At 41.3% G+C, this 19,607-nt stretch overlaps 1 long non-coding RNA gene across 1 annotated transcript; it reads right to left on the minus strand.

Annotated features, from left to right (window-relative positions):
• Positions 1-394: 394 nt before the first annotated feature.
• LOC132829991 (uncharacterized) lies at positions 395-19,052 on the minus strand. Its single transcript, XR_009646295.1, has 2 exons — positions 18,969-19,052; positions 395-1,657 (listed from the first exon to the last, which is right to left on the minus strand). It is a non-coding gene; the product is annotated as an uncharacterized LOC132829991 (long non-coding RNA).
• Positions 19,053-19,607: the final 555 nt, after the last annotated feature.

Here is a 19,607-nt window from a genome sequence, read left to right on the forward strand (position 1 = left end):
GTCTGTACTGTTCAGGGCTTGTAAACATCTTCAACATGAGCAAGAGGTTGATTGAGAGAGATGAAGAGAATAAGACAGACAAAGCTGAGTTTTAAGAGTGCTCTGGGTGAGAGACATGGATGATGGTGTGTGAGATGGGGATTGGGGAGAACAATCTAATTTGAATTTATACAGGATTTGTGCTGTATTCAGTGATGTATTTTATTTTGTAAGTTATTTCAGTTTGGGAATACATTATACCGATTATGTATTTCCACTTGAATATTGGTTTCTCCAGGCACATAAATTTCCAAAGGATTCTAACTCAGGCTTTAACGTTAATTCCTGTGGGAACCCATGATTTCACTTTGTGAGAAACCAAGCTCACTGTTCAATAATTTCAGTCCGAGTCAAATTCTGAAGCAGTCTTTATTCACACGGTCTTGCAAGCCGGGTGACCACAATGTAGTCACACCCAATCAGGGGGTCGCATTACAATTTATACAGTTCAGTTGAGTCTCTCAGTACTCCCCTTTTACCTCATACGTGCTATTTGTATTTCTCTTTGCAATGGCTAATCTAATCGGTTTACCACATCTGTCTGAGGCCTGTTGTTGACATGTAACCACCCCCCTTGATAGCTGAGTTTTATGATTTTGCTGACGCAACACTGGGTCTTATTTGGGTACCTTGTCCATACTAACTCCCTATGTGTATGACAATTGCAACTGTCATGTCAATTCATCTGTTTCTACCAGTCGACCATCTCCCTTTACCGTTAGTTATTCCTTGGTATACACCCACGTGATTCCGCCTTGCGATTTTTGCAGAAGCAAGCATATCTAGCTTAACATATACCCCCCCACCCTCATGACTCAGCCTTGTGATTTTTGCAGAAACAACAAACTTCACAAGTGCTTCTCACAACTTAAAGCATCAATTTTCAGCAATGCGACCACAATTGTAGATGCTGACTCACTGTGTTGTATGGTGTGATAATTGAGATGAGGGGGTCCATTATTACCTATCTCTATGGTAAGGAATGCTTCAACGAAAGCTTTGAGAAACACTGATGTAGAAAATGTGATAAAATAATAGCCCAGAAACATTGATGAAACAAGTTGGCAGAAAATCTGTATTGATGGTTTTTGTTGTAAACATTGAACAAGACACTGGAGATGGAAATTGCCTTGGCTTTTCTTCAAATTGTCCATGTGATTGGAAAACAGCGTGTGAGGGAACAGATGAAGGCCTCTTAGAGCACGTTCAGCTCTGATTTCATCGTAAATCACATGTTCAGATCCAAGTGTTAAACCTTAGCCCACAACCTGCTACAAGAGAAAGTGCTACCTCTCATTACAACAAGCCTGGCATCCAGAGTGGACTTTAAACGGTCAAATAATTTTGAGCCAAAGCTATTATTGTCACAATTTACACAAAACAGTTTAAACCTCATTAAATTCTCTTTGTAATCATACATAAACATTGCTGTTTACTCAGTTACATTGCATTTAGTTTATTACTGTCTCATTTGCAAATCTTTGCACAAGCATGAAATGTTTAAATGAATATGAAAATCTTGCATTTCAAAAGTTTTGCATTGTATGCAGGCTAAAAATATTCAGGGCTGCTGAATCCAGATGCATAGTTGCCTTGATGTGAAGAATATTTCTTCAACCTGCAAAGAAAAATTTAAAATTGGTCAGAAAGAATTCTGATTTTCCTCATTTTCACCCTTTCTCTTCTGAAGGAACTGATTCAGGCTGGATTGCCTCAATAATAAACCTCCTCTGCCTGGCAACTGGTTGAATATCATGGCATCGTTTCCAAACTTGCTGCTCACACAATGCATGGATGTATACAACCCCAGAGGCAGTCTCTGAATATCACCACAAAGGTTTGTCCCTGATTGCGAAAGGAATTAAGTGTGGGGTGCATGCACATGGAATTTTCATAGAATCCCCAGATTATGGAAATGAACCATTTGTCCCAACAAGTCCACACCAACCGACCCAAACCCATTCCCCTAACTCATGCACCTAACCTACACAACCCTGAACAGTATGGGGCAATTTAGCATGGCCAATTCACCTAAACTGCACATCTTTGGACTGTGGGAGGAAAGTGGAGCACCAGGAGGAAAACCCCACAGTGATGGGGGGAATGTGCAAAATCCACACACAGTCGCCCAAGGCTGGAATCAAACCTGGGTTCCTGGTGCTGTGAGGCAGCAGTGTTAACCACTGAGCCACCATGCCACCCAAAATCAGATCACGATGGAACTGCTGGATTGCAAAGTCCAATTTTTGAGACAAATGTCCTATTTGTGACTGAGATAGATAGAGTGGTGTTTCAAAGGTTCCTGGTGCCTACATAAAACAGAATATAATACCCTTTGCAAATGTGATGAGTGGGAATACTTCCCTAACTTCACAGTGCACCAGTTTATACACCTTCCCCAACATACTGCTCTCCACAAACTCCCCTGTTTTGAAGTTAAAAATCACACGGTACCAGGTTATAGTCCAATGGGTTTAACTGGAAGCACTAGTTTTCAGAGCGCTGCTCCTTCATCATGTGGTTGTGGAGTACACGATTGTAAGACACAGAATTTATAGCAAACGTTTAAACAGTTTAAATACAGGGAATCTCCAAACCCTGTACTGAAGGAGGCAAGCTACATGTGGAAGCTGTACTGACATTTTCAGCCAAGCCAATTCATACTAATGTGGCACAAGATCCATTTCTGATCTGGAATGAGGTCTCTTTGGGTTATGCTGTCATTATGCTGTCATTACTGGCTTTGTCAAAAAAAATCTCCTCATCAATGAATACATTTAGTGATTTGTACAGGAAAGCTGCTGACAGAGCTATTTATATTGGCAATGACAGAGGCTGGCAATCATTGAATGTTCACCTCTGTCAATGCAGCAAATTACTAAGCAGGTATTTGAGGGTGAATTGATTAATAAATTGACTGAGTAGATATAAAGTAGTAATCTCCCTGCCTCTGGCTCAGAAAATCTGGGTTCAAGTCTCTTCTGCCACAGAGGTGTATCATAACACATCTGAACAGGTTGATTAAAAGTAATTATGAAGGTGGGACTGTGAGTTGGAAGTAGGTGTAAGACTGAGTAGTCAATAAACTACTAACTAAAACAGTCTTGGGATATCATTTCTCACCAGTATTTTGTGAGACAGAATATGATGATCAATGGAAAATGTAATAGAAATGTCAACCCGCATTTTGTCTTTCCCAAGAAAAAAGCCAGATATGACTGTGGCATGTCACTTTACCAGAAACAAGATCAACTGTAAAGTATTCTCAGAGAATGAGGCCGAAGTGGATACTGAAGAAGGTTTGGAAATTCTATTAACATTTCTAGATGCAATTTATATGGAAGATAATCTCTGAAATGTATATGACACATGATCAAACTTTGATAAATTTAGACAGCAGTGTGGATAATCTGGAGAAGAATATATAAAAGAATGTAACAGATTATATGCAAGATTGCAGTGTTTCTACTCAAAGAATCCAAACGCAAGACTTTCCTTTAAAGTTTTGGCTATGCTGAGATGTCAGACGAGGATAGAGTGAACCAATGTCAGATTTTCAGAATGAAACACACTTTGGAACAGATGTCTAAAGCCTTAAAAATCCCTGGGAGTATATTCATTCCCAGCAAGGTTCAAGAGAAACATTCAGCAGGAACACCAAGATTGGAGAATTCAATGATAGCAGTAATGCAGGACTGTTCATACACACAGGAAGCACAAGGATCCAAGTAAAGTGAAAGGATTTGAGAGTTCTACTTTCAGGTTTGTGGATGAAAATGTGTTGAAGTTGCTAAGACAAAAGATGATTCTTTTTAAAACAGTTGGGATAAAACATGTTATCAGCACAATCATATTATAATGTGAAGTGCCCTCATTGTTGATCAGGCCATCTACAAAAAAATGCTCAAATTAAATTGGCTATGGGAGATAACAAGACAATTGTCCTATGATGCTGGTGAATTTACAGTTTACACAATCTGGACATTATTATATTTCTTAACAAGACTTAACTTCTCTAATCAAAATTAAGCAGGTAATATTGGTATCAGGCGATAGCTGTCAAGGAGAGAAAAGGTTAATTATCTTAAAACTAAATCAGATGTTTACACATCCATCTTCTCACAAAGGGGGCACCTTTTTCTCAGTCATCCCAGCACTAACGAATGTGTCTGCGCATCTCACGAGCCATTCGACACATTTCCAATGTGCTACAGCAGCTTGTCAACATTACATCTTGACAGATGGTTCCCTGTACAATGGAGAAGCAAAGAGTTGAAGAGTCCAACCACTGTAGAGTAGCAGTCAATAAAACAACAAGAATGGCTATACTATCCAGTCAAAGCAGACAATTATTGATCAGCTGGAGGGAGAGGTGATAACCTTGTGATATTATTGTTGGACTGTCAATCCAGAGAGCCAGGTAATGTTCTGGAGACCCAGGTTCAAATCCTGCTATGGCAGATGGTGAAATTTGCATTCAATTAAAATCTGGAATTAAGAGTCTAATAATAACTATGAATTTGTTGGGGAAAATCCATCTGGTTCACTAATATTCTTCAAAAAAGGAGACCACCATTCTTACCTGGTCTGGCCTATCAGTGACTCCAGGTCAACCGCAATGTGGTTGACAGTACTTGTGATGAACAGTAAGTGCTGGCCTAACCAGCAGTGCCCTCATCAACAAAGAATTTTTTTAAAAATCATACTGAAACTCTACGGTCTTCAATTTGCATTTTGTCTTTCCATTTATTTATTCTGAGGATGTAACCTTGCTAGGATTTATTATCCGTCCCTAATTACCCTTGAGAATGTGGTGCCGAGTTGCCCCCTTGAACCTTTGCAGTCCATTTAGTGTGTGAACACCCACAGTGCTGATGGGGAGGGAGTTCCAGCATCTTGACTATTTGTGGTCTTTCCGGTTTATTGAGATCCAAGGGAGTTTTTCAAACATTGTTGGTATTTTAGACTGAAGCACCTTATTTTATACCATTTCTCCTTCACCAGTGCTGCGGTGTGCCACTGAGTCAGTTTTGACGTTCCATATTTATTGCACATTTCCACCTCCCATTGCTCCCTTCTTGTATAGCTTCAATCATTTTCCTGAGTGAAGGAATGATTGGGCGAGAGGAAGGTAGCTGGTTTAAGCACATTCTTGACTGTTAGTACGTTAACCCTACTTGATTTTTCAGAACAAAGTGGGTTAGCTCTTACCAATGCAATATTCTTTCTGATGAAGGGTAAATGGGTTGAAAGCTATGTCCTAGGTGAAATAGGATGTAATGGTGGTGAACAACCTGAAATAATCAGTGACCGGGAAAGAGACGACGTCAGACACGATGATGTGGCAGAGGCTGGAGAACATGGTTATGGTCTTCTCAATGTTTAACTGAAGGAAACCATGACTCAACTAAGTCTGGATGTGGAACAATTGATCTGAAAGTTCAGAGGCCAGGCAGGAGTTGAGAGATATAATACAAAACTGGGTGTTATTAATCAAACACTGGTAGTTGATCCCATTTCTGTACTTCATATTGATAAGGGCAGGATGTAAATGGGGAAGTGATGGATCCAAGGGACACTCCAAATGTAAGGGATTGGGTTGGAAAGACAATTGTTAGTAGAGATTCTCTGATTATGATTGAAAGAGAGAACAAGTCCTACCAAGCTTGACAATGGTGGATACTTCTGTTCTGGTCATTTTGGCGCAATGAGAAGTGTTAAAAACTGATTATTTTGATTCAAGAAAGGATTTATAGAGTGGGTGGACATGGATCTTGGAAGATGGTGGAAAGTAAAGACAGGTTGGAGATAAGTCACAAAGACAGACTGATGAAGGTTTTTTCCTCAGGGATAGTAATGATGGCGGCTTTAAAACAGAAATGAATATTGCCTGACCACAGAAAACCAATTATGTTACCAGCTAGTATGGGAGCAAACGTTTGGTGGGAATGGGGTTAACTGAGTGGGAGACAACTCATACAAATGGGTTGAGGGACTAGAAAAGAAAGAAGAGAAATTCAAGGGAAATTGCAGATCAGAATTATTGACATTAATGGTCTCTTTCGTGGCCTTGCCATGGAAACAACTGTTTCAGAGAGAAAATAAATAGATCATACACCTACCTGGATGCCATAAGTAAGGCGCATATGGGTGCGCAGTGCAGCCATACCTCCAGGTAAACAACCCAGACAGCAAGCTTCCCCATAAGCACTAGCCACATAACATCCCAGACAAAGTGGGCAGCAGAGACCACCACAGCCTGTGAAAATAAACATTACTATTAATGTATTTTCCATCCCCTAGATCAAGCCTTCCCATATTATTTCACCAGAAACACCCCATTCCAATGGCTCAGACTTTACGTGACTCTTGGGTGGGGTGAGTACAAGAATTGTTGAGTGGTTGATGGCTGATGAGGCAGGTTTCAGTGATTTACAAGGTATAGAGTGTAGAGGACAGGTGTTGATCACCGCATACCTCCTTCATCTTCCTAATTTTCCCTTCTAAGAAGCAGGACGTGGGTAATTACAGCTAGTTAGACCCCCCCCCCCCCAACACACAACAAAACATTTTATGCACACCAAAACAAATCACTGGAGAAACTCAGCAGGTCTGGTAGCATCTGTCGAGAGAAAACCGAGTTAACATTTTGAATCCAGTGACCCTCTGAACATTTGTTGGCCAGTTCCATGTGCCTGAAGAAGGCAGATGTGGTCCACCACCATCAATAAACATAGTTTGTACACTCTAGCACTTTTGATGAAAGATTTAGAAAGGACCTGAGGGGGTAACCTTTTTTTCACTCAGATTATGGTGTGTGTACAGAACAAGGTGCCATAGGGAGTGGTGAAGGCTGGTACAATGACAATGTTTAACAAGTATCTGGATAGGTATATGAATTGGAAGGGTTTAGAGGGGTATCAGCCAAATGCCAGCAAATGGGACTAGGCCTGATTGGAATGTCTGGTAGGTGTGGACAAGTCGGACCAAAGGGTCTGCTTCTGTGAGGTATAACTCTATGATTCTATGAGTCCATGGATCTATAACTGCATAGTTTGTGAAAGCACATCAAAGGTAGTTAATCACATTAATGTGGGTTTAGAATCAACTGATCAGGAAATAACAAGACGTTTACTTCCCTAAATACATCAGTGAAGTGGTTAGGTCTTATGGTTTTTAGTGACACCAGCTTTATCATTTCCAGACTTTTAAAACTGAATTTATATCCTCCATCCATCTCCAGAAAACTGGCAATTCCTCCCACTGTGGAGTCTTTACTTTGTTTTAATCTTCTCTTCCAAATGCAAAGTTGTGGTTTGGCTCTGTTTTATCGGAATGCCCACTTGACCTCACCCAACTGTCCATCAGACTTGTATCAGCCTTTTTTCTATGACTGTCAACAGATTAAAGGGATATCTCACAGAAGCCCAGTTGCTGTTTCACACATACGTAACTTCAGCAAAGAATGTTCTACTCTCTGCAGAACTTCTACCATTCTCTCAGTGGGATCACCTAATCCAATGTGGGTCAAACTCTGGTGTAGCGGATGTGCGGCTGTCAAGGATCCTCTGAATAATTCCAAGTTGCTCCCCTAAAGCTGGAGAAAAGAAGCAGCTTTCAACTGAGTCAGTTTCTCAAGGATCAATGTGGCGCAAACGAGATGTGCCTTCCTGCTGATCTCCCACCTCCAAAACCACACTCTGCCACATCATCCATTCTGTCTATCTGGGAGTGCTGAACGTTGGATATCAGAGGTGGAGTTTAAGCATTATTGAACTGCCTTGGTGAAATATGAGAGATAAGTCTCCTGCCACAGTAGCACAGTGGTTAGCACTGCAGCCTCACAGCACCAGGTTCAATTCCAGTCTCGGGCAACTGTCTATGTGGAGTTTGCACATTCTCCCCGTGCCTGTGTGGGTTTCCTCCCACAGTCCAAAGATGTGCCGGTCAGGTGAATTGGCCATGCTAAATTGTCCATAATGTTAGGTGCGTTAGTCGTGGGTGGGGAGGTTACTCTTCGGCGGGTCGGTGTGGACTTGTTGGGCTAAAGGGCCTGTTTCCACGCTGTAGGGAATCGAATCTAATTTTAAAGTGGGCGTCATGATGTCACAATGGTTAGAACTGCTGCCTCACAGCGCCAGAGACCCAGGTTCAATTCCCATCGCAGGCGACTGACTGTGTGGAGTTGCACGTTCTCTCCGTGTCTGCGTGGGTTTCCTCCCACAGTCCAAAAGTGTGCAGGTCAGGTGAATTGGCCATGCTAAATTGCCTGTAGTTTAGGTGAAAGGGTAAATGTAGGGGAATGGGTCTGGGTGGGTTGCACTTCAGAGGGTCGGTGTGGACTTGTTGGGCCAAAGGGTCTGTTTCCACACTGTAAGAAATCTAAAGAGATTTTCATTGTAAGAAATGAAACTGAAATATGTCTATGCAGGTGTTCACTGAGGACTTCCTCTTTTATAATTGGAAGTGAAAGCTCATAAATTGGTTTATTTAGAACATAGTCCTCCCAGATTAGATATGAATTAACACCTAGGGATATGCGACACAGGAAATGCCCCTCTTCTGCCTCCCTCATTCCTAACCTCACAGTTTGCATCTGCCAACAACTTAATTAAAGTGAACTCTGTCATTTCCCAACCCGACAGTCATTTTGTCTCTCTGAGTAAGGTTGTCAAATCTAACATTTAAATTTCAGTTGCTCCTGATGGTGAATCAGACACAGTGGAGTCTATACAGAATGTACTCCATACATGGTCAAATATACAGGCCAGAGAATTTCCCACAGCACACCCTGATTACTTCAAAACACAGCCCGAGCAAAAAATTCTGCTCACCAAAATTAAGAAATGAGGAACAAAAAACAATACTTTTGTACAATACCTTTAATGCACAAGCACAATAAGAGCACTTCAGATGAGTATTATATGAGACAAAATTTAGCATTGAATCCCAGTCATGTGGTTGCAGTGATAATGTCTTCGAGTAAAAAATGAGGTCTGCAGATGCTGGAGATCACAGCTGCAAATGTGTTGCTGGTCAAAGCACAGCAGGTTAGGCAGCATCTCAGGAATAGAGAATTCAACGTTTCGAGCATAAGCCCTTCATCAGGAACCAAGGGCTTATGCTCGAAACGTCGAATTCTCTATTCCTGAGATGCTGCCTAACCTGCTGTGCTTTGACCAGCAACACATTTGCAGTGATAATGTCACTAGAATGGTAATCCACAGTACACTATGTTCTGGCACCATAGGCCCTTATCACACCATGGAAGAATTGAATTCAAATTTTGCAAATGTCAAGCTAATTGTTTACTTTAGGGAAGACAGTCCACTGTTCTTGTCTTGCCTGGCCTACAGATCCACAGTAATTCAATTGACCCACAACCACCTTCTGAAATGGTCTAGAGATCAATTAAGCTGAAAATGTTTTACTGGAAAAGCGCAGCAGGCCAGGCAGCATCGAGAAGAAGGGCTGATGCCTGAAACGTCGACTCTCCTGCTCCTTTTTTTTTGTAGATATTTTTATTGAAATTTAACATTTTTGCAAATTTACAAAAATAAACAAAACTCTCAAATACAAACATTGATGTACAATTAAATCATATATACAATAGTCATAATTTAACAAAGAAAAGAGAAAGAAAGAAAACAAAAAAAAGAAAAAAAAAGAAACGAAAAAAAGAAAGAAAAAAAAACTCAACTTTCTACTAATCTAACCAGAGTGTATACCTAAGTCTCTTACATGCTCGGAATGTATAAACATCAAATATAATAAAACCCGTATTCGCGCAAGATTCCTCTCCCAAGGGGCCCCGGAGCAGCCCGGTCTGAAATCTTCACTAAATAAAAGCCCTTGTTAGGATAGCCGAAATATCTGCATTTATATAATTCAAAAAGGGCTGCCATATTTTATAAAATAATTCAGTCTTTCGGTGCACCATATTTGTGAGGAAGTCAAGGGGGATATATTCCATAATTAATCTGTGCCAATTTGAAAGTCCAGGGGGGCCCTCAGCCACCCAGTTCACCAAAATATTTTTCCTTGCACAGAAAGAGAGAATAGAAAATAATCTCTTCCCATGCATATCCAGAGATGAGAGGTTCGAAAAGCCCAAAAGGAGAGATACAGGGTCCACCCTAATTTCCATTCCTAAAATTTCTGTCAGGGTATTTGCCACTTTAGTCCAGTATCTGCGGATTTTCTGACAAGTCCACAGACAATGTACAAGAGTACCCACCTCTATTTTGCATTTGGGACACATTGGAGATGCTCTTGCCTTAAATTTTGCCAGTCGAGCCGGAGCTATATGGGCCCTATGAAGTATCTTTAGTTGGATAGCCTGAGTTCTGTTACAGATAGCAATTCTTCTAGCATTTTCCCAAATGTCATTCCACATATCCTCAGAGATTTCTAGCCCCAAGTCCTGCTCCCATGTTTTAAGCAGGTCATCCATGTCTCCTGAGACTCCATCATGTAGCAAATGGTATATAGTACTAATGGAGGATGCCCCTGCTGGTCGTAAGACATTACGTTCTCTGTCTGATTTATAAAGACTATCTATTAATGTAGTCTTCCTCTGTATATAATCTCGAACTTGGAAGTATCGAAAGAGATCCCCATTAGGTATTCTGAATTTCAGACGCAGCTGCTCAAAGGACATCAGGATCCCATCTTTAAATAGGTCCCCTAAGCATGAGATGCCCCTGGATCTCCAGAGTTTAAAGGTGGCATCTGTAATCCCCGGTTGGAATCCCCATGCGCCTACTATTGGTGCATGGGGGGATGTTTTATGTGAGTTACCCTCATTTTGCCGCATTATATTCCAGGCCTTAATTGTGTTTAATATTATGGGATTTTTACAGTGGTCTGTAATGATTTTCCTCTTATCTGAAAATAAAAGGTTAATAAGTGGGTATTTTACTTGGGAGGCTTCGATATCCAGCCAAATTGATTGTGGATCAGATGAAACCCAATCAGCTATGTAACTTAGTAGGGAGCTTAACTGATATTTCCTAAAGTCTGGGAAGTCCAGTCCTCCCCTTGCCTGTGGAAGCTGTAGCTTCTTCAGCTTAATAAGGGGCCGTCTATGGTTCCAAATAAAGGAGCCCAACCAGCCATATAATTTACGTAGGGCTAGCCTTGGCAGCATCAGCAGGAGCATTCTCATAGGATATAAGAGACGGGGCAGAACATTCATTTTAATTAATGCTATTCTCCCTAGCCAGGAAATCGGAAGGTCTCTCCATCGCTGGAGGTCCTGCCTTATCCTTTCCATTAATTGTACAAAATTAGCCCTATACAGCTGATCAAATACTGGCATGATAAAAATACCTAAATATAAGAAGCCCTCCAGGGACCAACGGAAGGGAAAAGGGGATCCGTCCATTAAGTGGGGTATCATAGCCAGACCACCCATTGGCATGGCTTCCGATTTTGAAAAATTAATTTTATAGCCTGAGAATGCACTAAATGTATTAATAACTTGAATTAGACGAGGCACTGACATTAAAGGATTACTGAGGAATAAGAGAACGTCATCTGCATAGAGGGTAATTTTGTGTTTACCTGTACCAATCCTCGGGGCCGTTATATTAGGATTAGTCCGGATGGCTTCTGCTAATGGTTCGATTATCAGTGTAAACAACAATGGTGAGAGAGGACATCCTTGACGGCAGCCCCTACCCACACTGAAGCCATCCGATCTTAACCCATTAGTAATAACAGCTGCTTTGGGGTCATTATACAATGTTGAAACCCATTTGGTAAACACCTGTCCAATGCCAAACCTTTCCAATGTGTAAAATAAATATGACCATTCAACCCTATCAAATGCATTTTCCGCATCCAATGAAATTACTACTCCTGGTATCTTTCCCTGATGACAGGCTTGGATCATATTCAAGACCCTTCTGATATTATTGGATGATCTGCGGCCCTTAATAAATCCCGTCTGGTCCTCCTTTATAATATATGGCAGTACCCTTTCTAGTCTTAGTGCTAACATTTTTGAGAGAATTTTAAAGTCTACATTTAGTAAGGATATCGGTCTGTAAGATGCACAATCTTCTGGGTCTTTTCCTTTTTTGAGGATAAGAGAAATATTTGCTTCTTTCAGCGTGGGCGGGAGACAGACCTGACTATGAGCAAAATTATACATATCCATAAGTGGGTCAACCAATATTCCTGTAAATTCTTTATAGAATTCAGCTTGAAAACCATCCGGGCCCGGTGCTTTTCCGCTCTGAAGTTGCCTAATTGCCTCAAGTATTTCTTGGACTGTTAAAGGGGTATTTAGGGCCGACACCTGTTCCGGAGTCAGGCCCGGGAAGGTCAAATTTTTAAAAAATGACTGCATCCTCCTAATCCTATCTTCACAATCCTGCGATCTATATAGTTCAGAATAAAATTCTTTAAAGGTCGCATTGATCTTTTTATGATCATGAGTCAGGGTACCTGTACTTTCCTTGATGGTCGGAATAGTTTGAGGGGCTTTCTTTTTCTTTGCAAGAAATGCTAAGTATCTACCCGGTTTGTCGCCATATTCATATAATCTATGTTTCGCAAATAATATTTCCCTTTTAGCCGTTTGAGTAAGCGCGGTGTTTAAAGCTGTCCTAAGAGCTGTAATCCTCTGCAATTTTGTGATAGAAGGTCTATCAGCGTATGCTGTTTCGGCTGCTTTTAGGCGAGCTTCGAGCAGACGCTGTTGCTCTCCCTTCATTTTCCTCTGGGTCGCTGAATAGGAGATGATCAAACCTCGTGCATAAGCTTTGATGGTCTCCCACATCATTGACGGATTGCTAGCCGTACCAGTATTAATTTCCAAAAAAGTTTTAAGTTCTTGGGAGAAGTACTTTAAAAATTTGCTATCTTTTATCAGGAAGGGGTCCATACGCCAATGCCGAGCAGATGTCCCATTGTTCTTTACCTTAGTTTCCATGTATACAGCGGCATGGTCCGAGATTGCTATAGTACCTATTTTACAGGTTGCTATAGAGTTTAGAAAAATCGATGGGGCAAAAAACATATCAATTCTTGTGTGACATTTATGTGGATTAGAGTAGAAAGAAAAATCTCTACCCTGTGGATGGAGACATCTCCATACATCTACCAATCCTAATTCTTTATTCAGGTCCGCCAGTTGTCTAGATCTGGGAGATACTCCAGCGGCACTCTTGGGAATCCTGTCTATTTCCGGATCCATAATACAATTAAAGTCTCCCCCTATAATTGTATGACGGGCACCAAAGGCCATCAGTTTTGAAAAAGCTTCCGTTATGAATTTAAAGGGGTGTGCCGGGGGCAGTATACATTTAAGATCCCATATTCCTCTCCATTTATGAGGGCTTTAATCAAAATATATCGTCCAGATTCGTCTTTTATCTGATTTAGAATTTTCAAAGGGAAGTTCTTCCGGACAAGGATAACGACTCCCCTGCTTTTTGAATTAAAAGAGGAAAAAAAGGCCTGATCAAATCCGCCCTGTCGTAATTTTAAGTGTTGTTTATCCGACAGGTGTGTCTCCTGTAGGAGTGCTATATCAACTCTCTCCTTCTTAAGATTTGATAATATTTTCTTCCTTTTAACTGGCGAATTACTCCCCCTGACATTCCAGGTGCACCACTTAACCGACTGTTCAGCCATAATCATCTGGACAGATCCGAGACCCCTCGGGAGGGGAAACCCTATCTAGAACATCCCGAGCATGGAGCATACAAGATTTACAAAAGTAAAGATTCTCTGATACACTCAAAACAATATAACAAAAAACTCTTTCTAAGTATAAAAAATATAAAAATTCCGAATTGGAGATTTTCTCCCTTGTTCCCAGGGAGCGTCACTTCCTCTCCCACAGTCCATCTTACCCTCTTCCAACCAGTGCCCCACCCTTGACCCAGGTGTTCCTCAATAAAATGAGGAGAATTCAAATATAATATAAAGCTAGAGTTAACAGTGAACACCCCACCCCCACCCACACCCACATCTAAATATATTTGGGAATATTAATACCATATATAACTATAAGATTACAATCTCAACACGTAATACTTAAAATATAATACCACAAAATAACAGGGGAAAGAAAAACAACCCCGCTCCTAAAAACAGAAGTAAAATAGAATAAGGTATTCCTGAGATGCTGCCTAACCTGCTGTGCTTTGACCAGCAACACATTTGCAACCACCTCCCCCCATCAACATTAACCAAACGCCCCAACATATATATATACATACACACATAGGGGGAAAGATAAGAAAAGATGAAGGGATGTAAACCAAAATAATGGGAAAGGCAGACCAGCGTCCACAATCTCTTACAGCTTATTTAAGAGAGTCCAAGAATTCCTTAGCCTTCTCCGGTGATCCGAAGTTATATATGGATCCTTCGTGGCTAAGGCGTAGCGTCGCTGGATATCGTAAGGAGTACTGGATATTTAAGTCCCTTAAACGCTTCTTCGCCTCATCGAATGCCTTCCTCTTTCGGACCAAAGCTGGGGAGAAGTCCTGGAACAGCATGATCCTGGATCCTTTGTGGGTCATAGCTTGGGGATCTTTTCCCAGATTTCTTGAGGCTTCCAGGAGCATCTGCCTCTCCCTATAGCTCTGCAGCTGGAACAGGACCGGGCGTGGGCGCTGGGTTGAGCCGGGCCCACGTACTGTGACCCGGTAGGCCCATTCCACCCTTACCCGGCCTGATCCATTATGCAGATTTAAAAGTTGTGGCAGCCAATGCTCTAAGAATGCTGTCAGCTGGCCTCCCTCTTCCTGCTCGGGAAGGCCCAACAACCGAATATTTTTTCTACGACATCGATTTTCGAGGTCATCAATGTGCTTTTCTAGGTTCTGGACTCTATTCTCGAGAAAACGGATGTGGTCGGCTGTTGATTTTATCCCAGTCTCTGAGGCTGCGGCCTTCGACTCCACCTCTCTGACTCGGCACTCCAATTCCTGAATGTCTCTGCCCTGCTTCTGCAGCTCGGCTGATAGTGCTTCTCTGCTCTGCCGAGACTCATCGATAAAAGCATCAATCTTCGCCTCCCACCTGGCAAACATCTCCTCAAAGCTCATCTTCATTGGTAAATCTCCTGAAGTAGCTGAAGACACCTTTGTTGCAGCTGAAGAGGGAGAGGGTGGGGGAGGGGTCCCTGCTTTCTTAGAGCCGCCTGTTCCCTTCCCTTTACTCATTTTCCAGCTAGTATTAGACTATTTAAATGTACTAATAGGTAACTACTTAAGGTTAACAACTATTATAAATGGTTTAGTGAGTGTGGTGGGGGTGGATAGCCCACTTTTCCCAAGTTTTGGGTAGAGCACTGTGGACTCAGTCTTGCTGGGTCGCCGCCATCTTGGATCCCCTCTCCTGCTCCTTGGATGCTGCCTGACCTGCTGCGCTTTTCCAGCAACACATTTTCAGCTAGAGACCAATTAAGGTTAGTGAGCAAATGGTGACCTTTATAGTGAATCCCACGTTCCACGAAAGAAAAAATATATAAATGAGACATTAGGATAGGTGATCAGGAGTGTGGCACATTTTAAGGAGTGTGTCGAAGGAAGAGGGAATGGTAGGCAAATGGAGAGACTGAAGAAGAGAATTTCCATACTAAGAATTCTCAGCTCCAGTAGAACACTTAGAAACAGGATAATGAACCAGAATCTTCATGGACTGGTTTTTAACATTTACTTGGAGAAAGTGAGGACTGCAGCTGCTGGAGATCAGAGCTGAAAATGTGTCGCTGGAAAAGCGCAGCAGGTCAGGCAGCATCCAAGGAGCAGGAGAATCGACATTTCGGGCATGAGCCCCTCTTCTGAAGAAGGGCTGATGCCCGAGACATCGACTCTCCTGCTCCTTGGATGCTGCCTGACCTGCTGCGTCTTTCCAGCAACACATTTTCAGCTTTTAACAGTTACTGTAAAGTCAAAGAGTTATTGATCCCAACAGAGGTGATCCCAAATAGAGATGTATGAGATTACAAAAGGCATGAACAGGGTGAATAGAAAATAACTGTTCCTCTAAGTCAAAGGGTTGACAACAAGGAGGTATAACTTACTGAAAGGCATGAAATTTAAAGGGGATTTGAAGAAAATCTTTTTCACCTGGATGGTCCTGGAGGTCTGGAATGTACGAATGTACTGTCTCTGGTTATTGGGGGGGTGGGGGGGTGGTTGCAGTTGAAGAGGGAAACCTCACAATGTTTAAACAGTACTTGGATAAGCACCTTAAGTGTTATAACATTCAAGGCTATAGGTCTAGCACAGGAAAGTCGATGTCTATTTTCACAGTACAGTCTTGATGGGCCAAAGGGCCTTTTGGTAAACTGTACAATTTGATGATTCTAATAGTTGATTCAAAGATTAGACTTCAAAGCAGACCTGTCATGAATACAACTCCAGGATTTTACCAAATGAATCTCAATGCGGATTCTCCTGATTATCCATGAACACCACTGTAGAAAATCTGGTGAAATGGCCATCATGCCAATTTTCCAGGATTTTCAACAAAAGGGTAAGTTGAATGATTGAGAAGAAATCCATTATAGTGTAAAAAATGAGGTCTGCAGATGCTGGAGATCACAGCTGAAAATGTGTTGCTGGTCAAAGCACAGCAGGCCAGGCAGCATCTCAGGAATAGGGAATTCGACGTTTCGAGCATAATTCCTGATGAAGGGCTTATGCTCGAAACGTCGAATTCCCTATTCCTGAGATGCTGCCTGGCCTGCTGTGCTTTGACCAGCAACACATTTTCAGCAAGAAATCCATTATGTATTGTGAGGCTGGAAATCAATTTCCATTACCACAAAAACCCGAGTGGAGGCCGGGTGATGGCACAGACTCGGTTGGAAGGACTGTTGGTCTGAACTCCTTATTTCTCTAATTTCTAATTTATTCCTATGATCCGTAATCATGGATGTTTTTTGCAATTTTTTTTCCCTAAGAACTTGTCCTGAAGAACTGCACCGAGGTACCTAAAATGGTACTGTTTGTGGTGACTTGTAAACTTTTCACTGTACTCATGTGAGTACATGTGACATTAAAGCTAATTCAATTCAATCCAAAAGTGTAAAAGCCTTATTCATTCAACAAAAATGGTCAATTTGTTTTTCTTTATTATTGTTAACTAGACCAAAATACACTTCTACCAGACTTTTGAATAAACTCAAAAATAACATTTATTACAGAAAAATATATTCTTCAACAAGTACCAAACTGGTTATCATTTAAGCTACCACACAAATGTATTTACTACCTCTGAAACATACACCACACACACACACACAGACCACAGCACAACAACTGCATGTGGAAAATCTCTGTGGTTCAAGAGTCCAAACTACAAGGGTGAAATTAAGTGACTTTCTCACAGTTCTTTCAGTTTCTTGTTGACAAGTTAATATTGCTATCAGTTTTCGAATAATGGGAAATCACCAGATCACATTTCTGATTCAGAGAATCATAGAGTCATAGATTCATAAAGTCATAAAGCATGGAAACAGACTCTTCAGTCCAACCAGTCCACGTTGAACATAATCCCAAACTAAACTGGTCCTACCTGCCTGCTCCCGGCCCATATCCCTCCAAATCTCTCCTATTCATGTACTTATCCAAATATCTTTTAAATATTGTAATTATTCCCACATCCACTACGTCCTCAGAAAGTTCATTCCACACGCGAACCACCCTCTGTGTAAAAGATTTGCCCCTCATAGTCTATTTTAAATCTGTGTCCTCTCACCTTAAAAATGTGCCTCCACTCTTGAAATCCCCTATCCAAGGGAAAGGACAACTACCATTTAGTCTACCTATACCCCCCATTATTTTTTAAACTTATATCAGGAGCCCTGTCAATGAGAAACAGATTTAAACCTTGACATTTGGAGCCTTATCGGGTTTTTTTTCAAGCCAGTTCACTGATAGAAATGTTAGAAGCTCTCAGTCTTCAAGACTGAGTGATACCGTACTGTAACCTTCCAGACTTCTCTGGGAACTGCCCACAGCTACTCGGTGTACGGTGAAAAGCTATACTCATTCCCTCAATCAAGGAACAGTTAAAGCAATAAAACTCCACCCATATCTCTCTCTGAAAGTTCAATGAACACTGCTTTCCAAAATCACTAGAGTTTGGTAAACATCAAATAGATCATCGTCTCCTTTAACATTTTGATTTCGCAGTTTCAATCAATCGTCTAATAATTTCTTTGCAACCTAGTATTGTCTGAAAGGCTATTTCCAGTTCTCAATCTATAAATGTATGTATTCTGACATGCACTGGCTAATTATTGTGTTATTTCTCAAAGACAAGTGTAAGAATGACCCTGGACTGAGTGTCTCCACTCTTTAACATTTAGAATTAGGGGATTTTTAACATGGGTTCCTTGTCCAGTCCCCACAGTCTGAAATTCTCTCCCCAAACCTGTCTCTCCAAAGCCTACACTTTGAGACTTTTTTGAACCACCTGTGCTAATGGCTGTTTTTCTTGAGCTCTATGTCAATTTTTGACTGAAGTGCCTGCGGATATTTTATGAAATGTTGTTAGTTTTACTTTTTTCCTTTGGGAACTGATGGTGTGGGAAGGATTGTCAGGATAATGCTTACACCATTTAATTGTCTAATGAACTTTCCTTTTGTGCCTGGTCAGCGAATGAGTGGGAATTTCACCTAAAGCTTTGAGTCAGAGGCAGTGGCACTATGCATGGAGTGATTTCCTGTGACTGGATCCTCTGGAAGCTTGTCCTTTTATGTTTGAAGATCCAACTGGGGACAGGCTGAGTACCAAATATATGCCCATAACTGACAATCTCATGTGAAAAGCTCTCACCTGTACTTTTGTTATCTTCCCTGATTCAAAGTTAATGGAAAGAGTGACTTATAAAGGCAATTTGAACTCCGTTGCTGCAATTACCCAATGAAGAATCAATTGACGAGGAGACTTACAGATAGTCATGTCGTCACAAACGTTGCATAGTCCTGTGCTCCACTGTCCATTTCCTGCTGGTATCCCAGAAGTGGGCTGCTGAACAATGACAGTCGTTGATGTCATGATTGAAATTAATGGCTCTGATGTCTTTGAGTAGAAAAGAGATACGGATAGGCTGCAAAATATAACAGATTAGAGCAATTAGCAAACGGATTCCCTCAACATCTCACGTTGAAACTAAATGACTGCAGTGGAGACAAGTTAATGGGTTCCTTCTTTGCTGGAACTATTCTATGATTTTATGTAACTCCCTACGGACTTAAATAGCTCTACTAGACTGTGCTGTGTTAGTTACTTTCCTCTGGGTCAGCAGATGATACCATAAACTCTGGCATTGACCTGTGAAGCACTGGAATCTCACATTGCATAATTCAATGGAAAATTATAGTCAATAAAAAGAGTTTGGGCCTTGAGCAACTGATGCTCTTGTAAATCGCGGCAGGGAAGGAGAAGCCCTTGCCCAATAAAGTCATCAATATGTTCATGATTAAATTGACCTCACAAAAAAGATCAGTTTCTCAGCCTGCTCCACTTAATGGAAGGAGAGGTTTCTTGAAAGTAGGACCATGGATTAAAATAATATTTGAATTGGAAAT

Source organism: Hemiscyllium ocellatum, chromosome 30 (assembly GCF_020745735.1).
Source record: "Hemiscyllium ocellatum isolate sHemOce1 chromosome 30, sHemOce1.pat.X.cur, whole genome shotgun sequence".
NCBI classification, from domain to species: Eukaryota; Metazoa; Chordata; class Chondrichthyes; order Orectolobiformes; family Hemiscylliidae; genus Hemiscyllium; species Hemiscyllium ocellatum.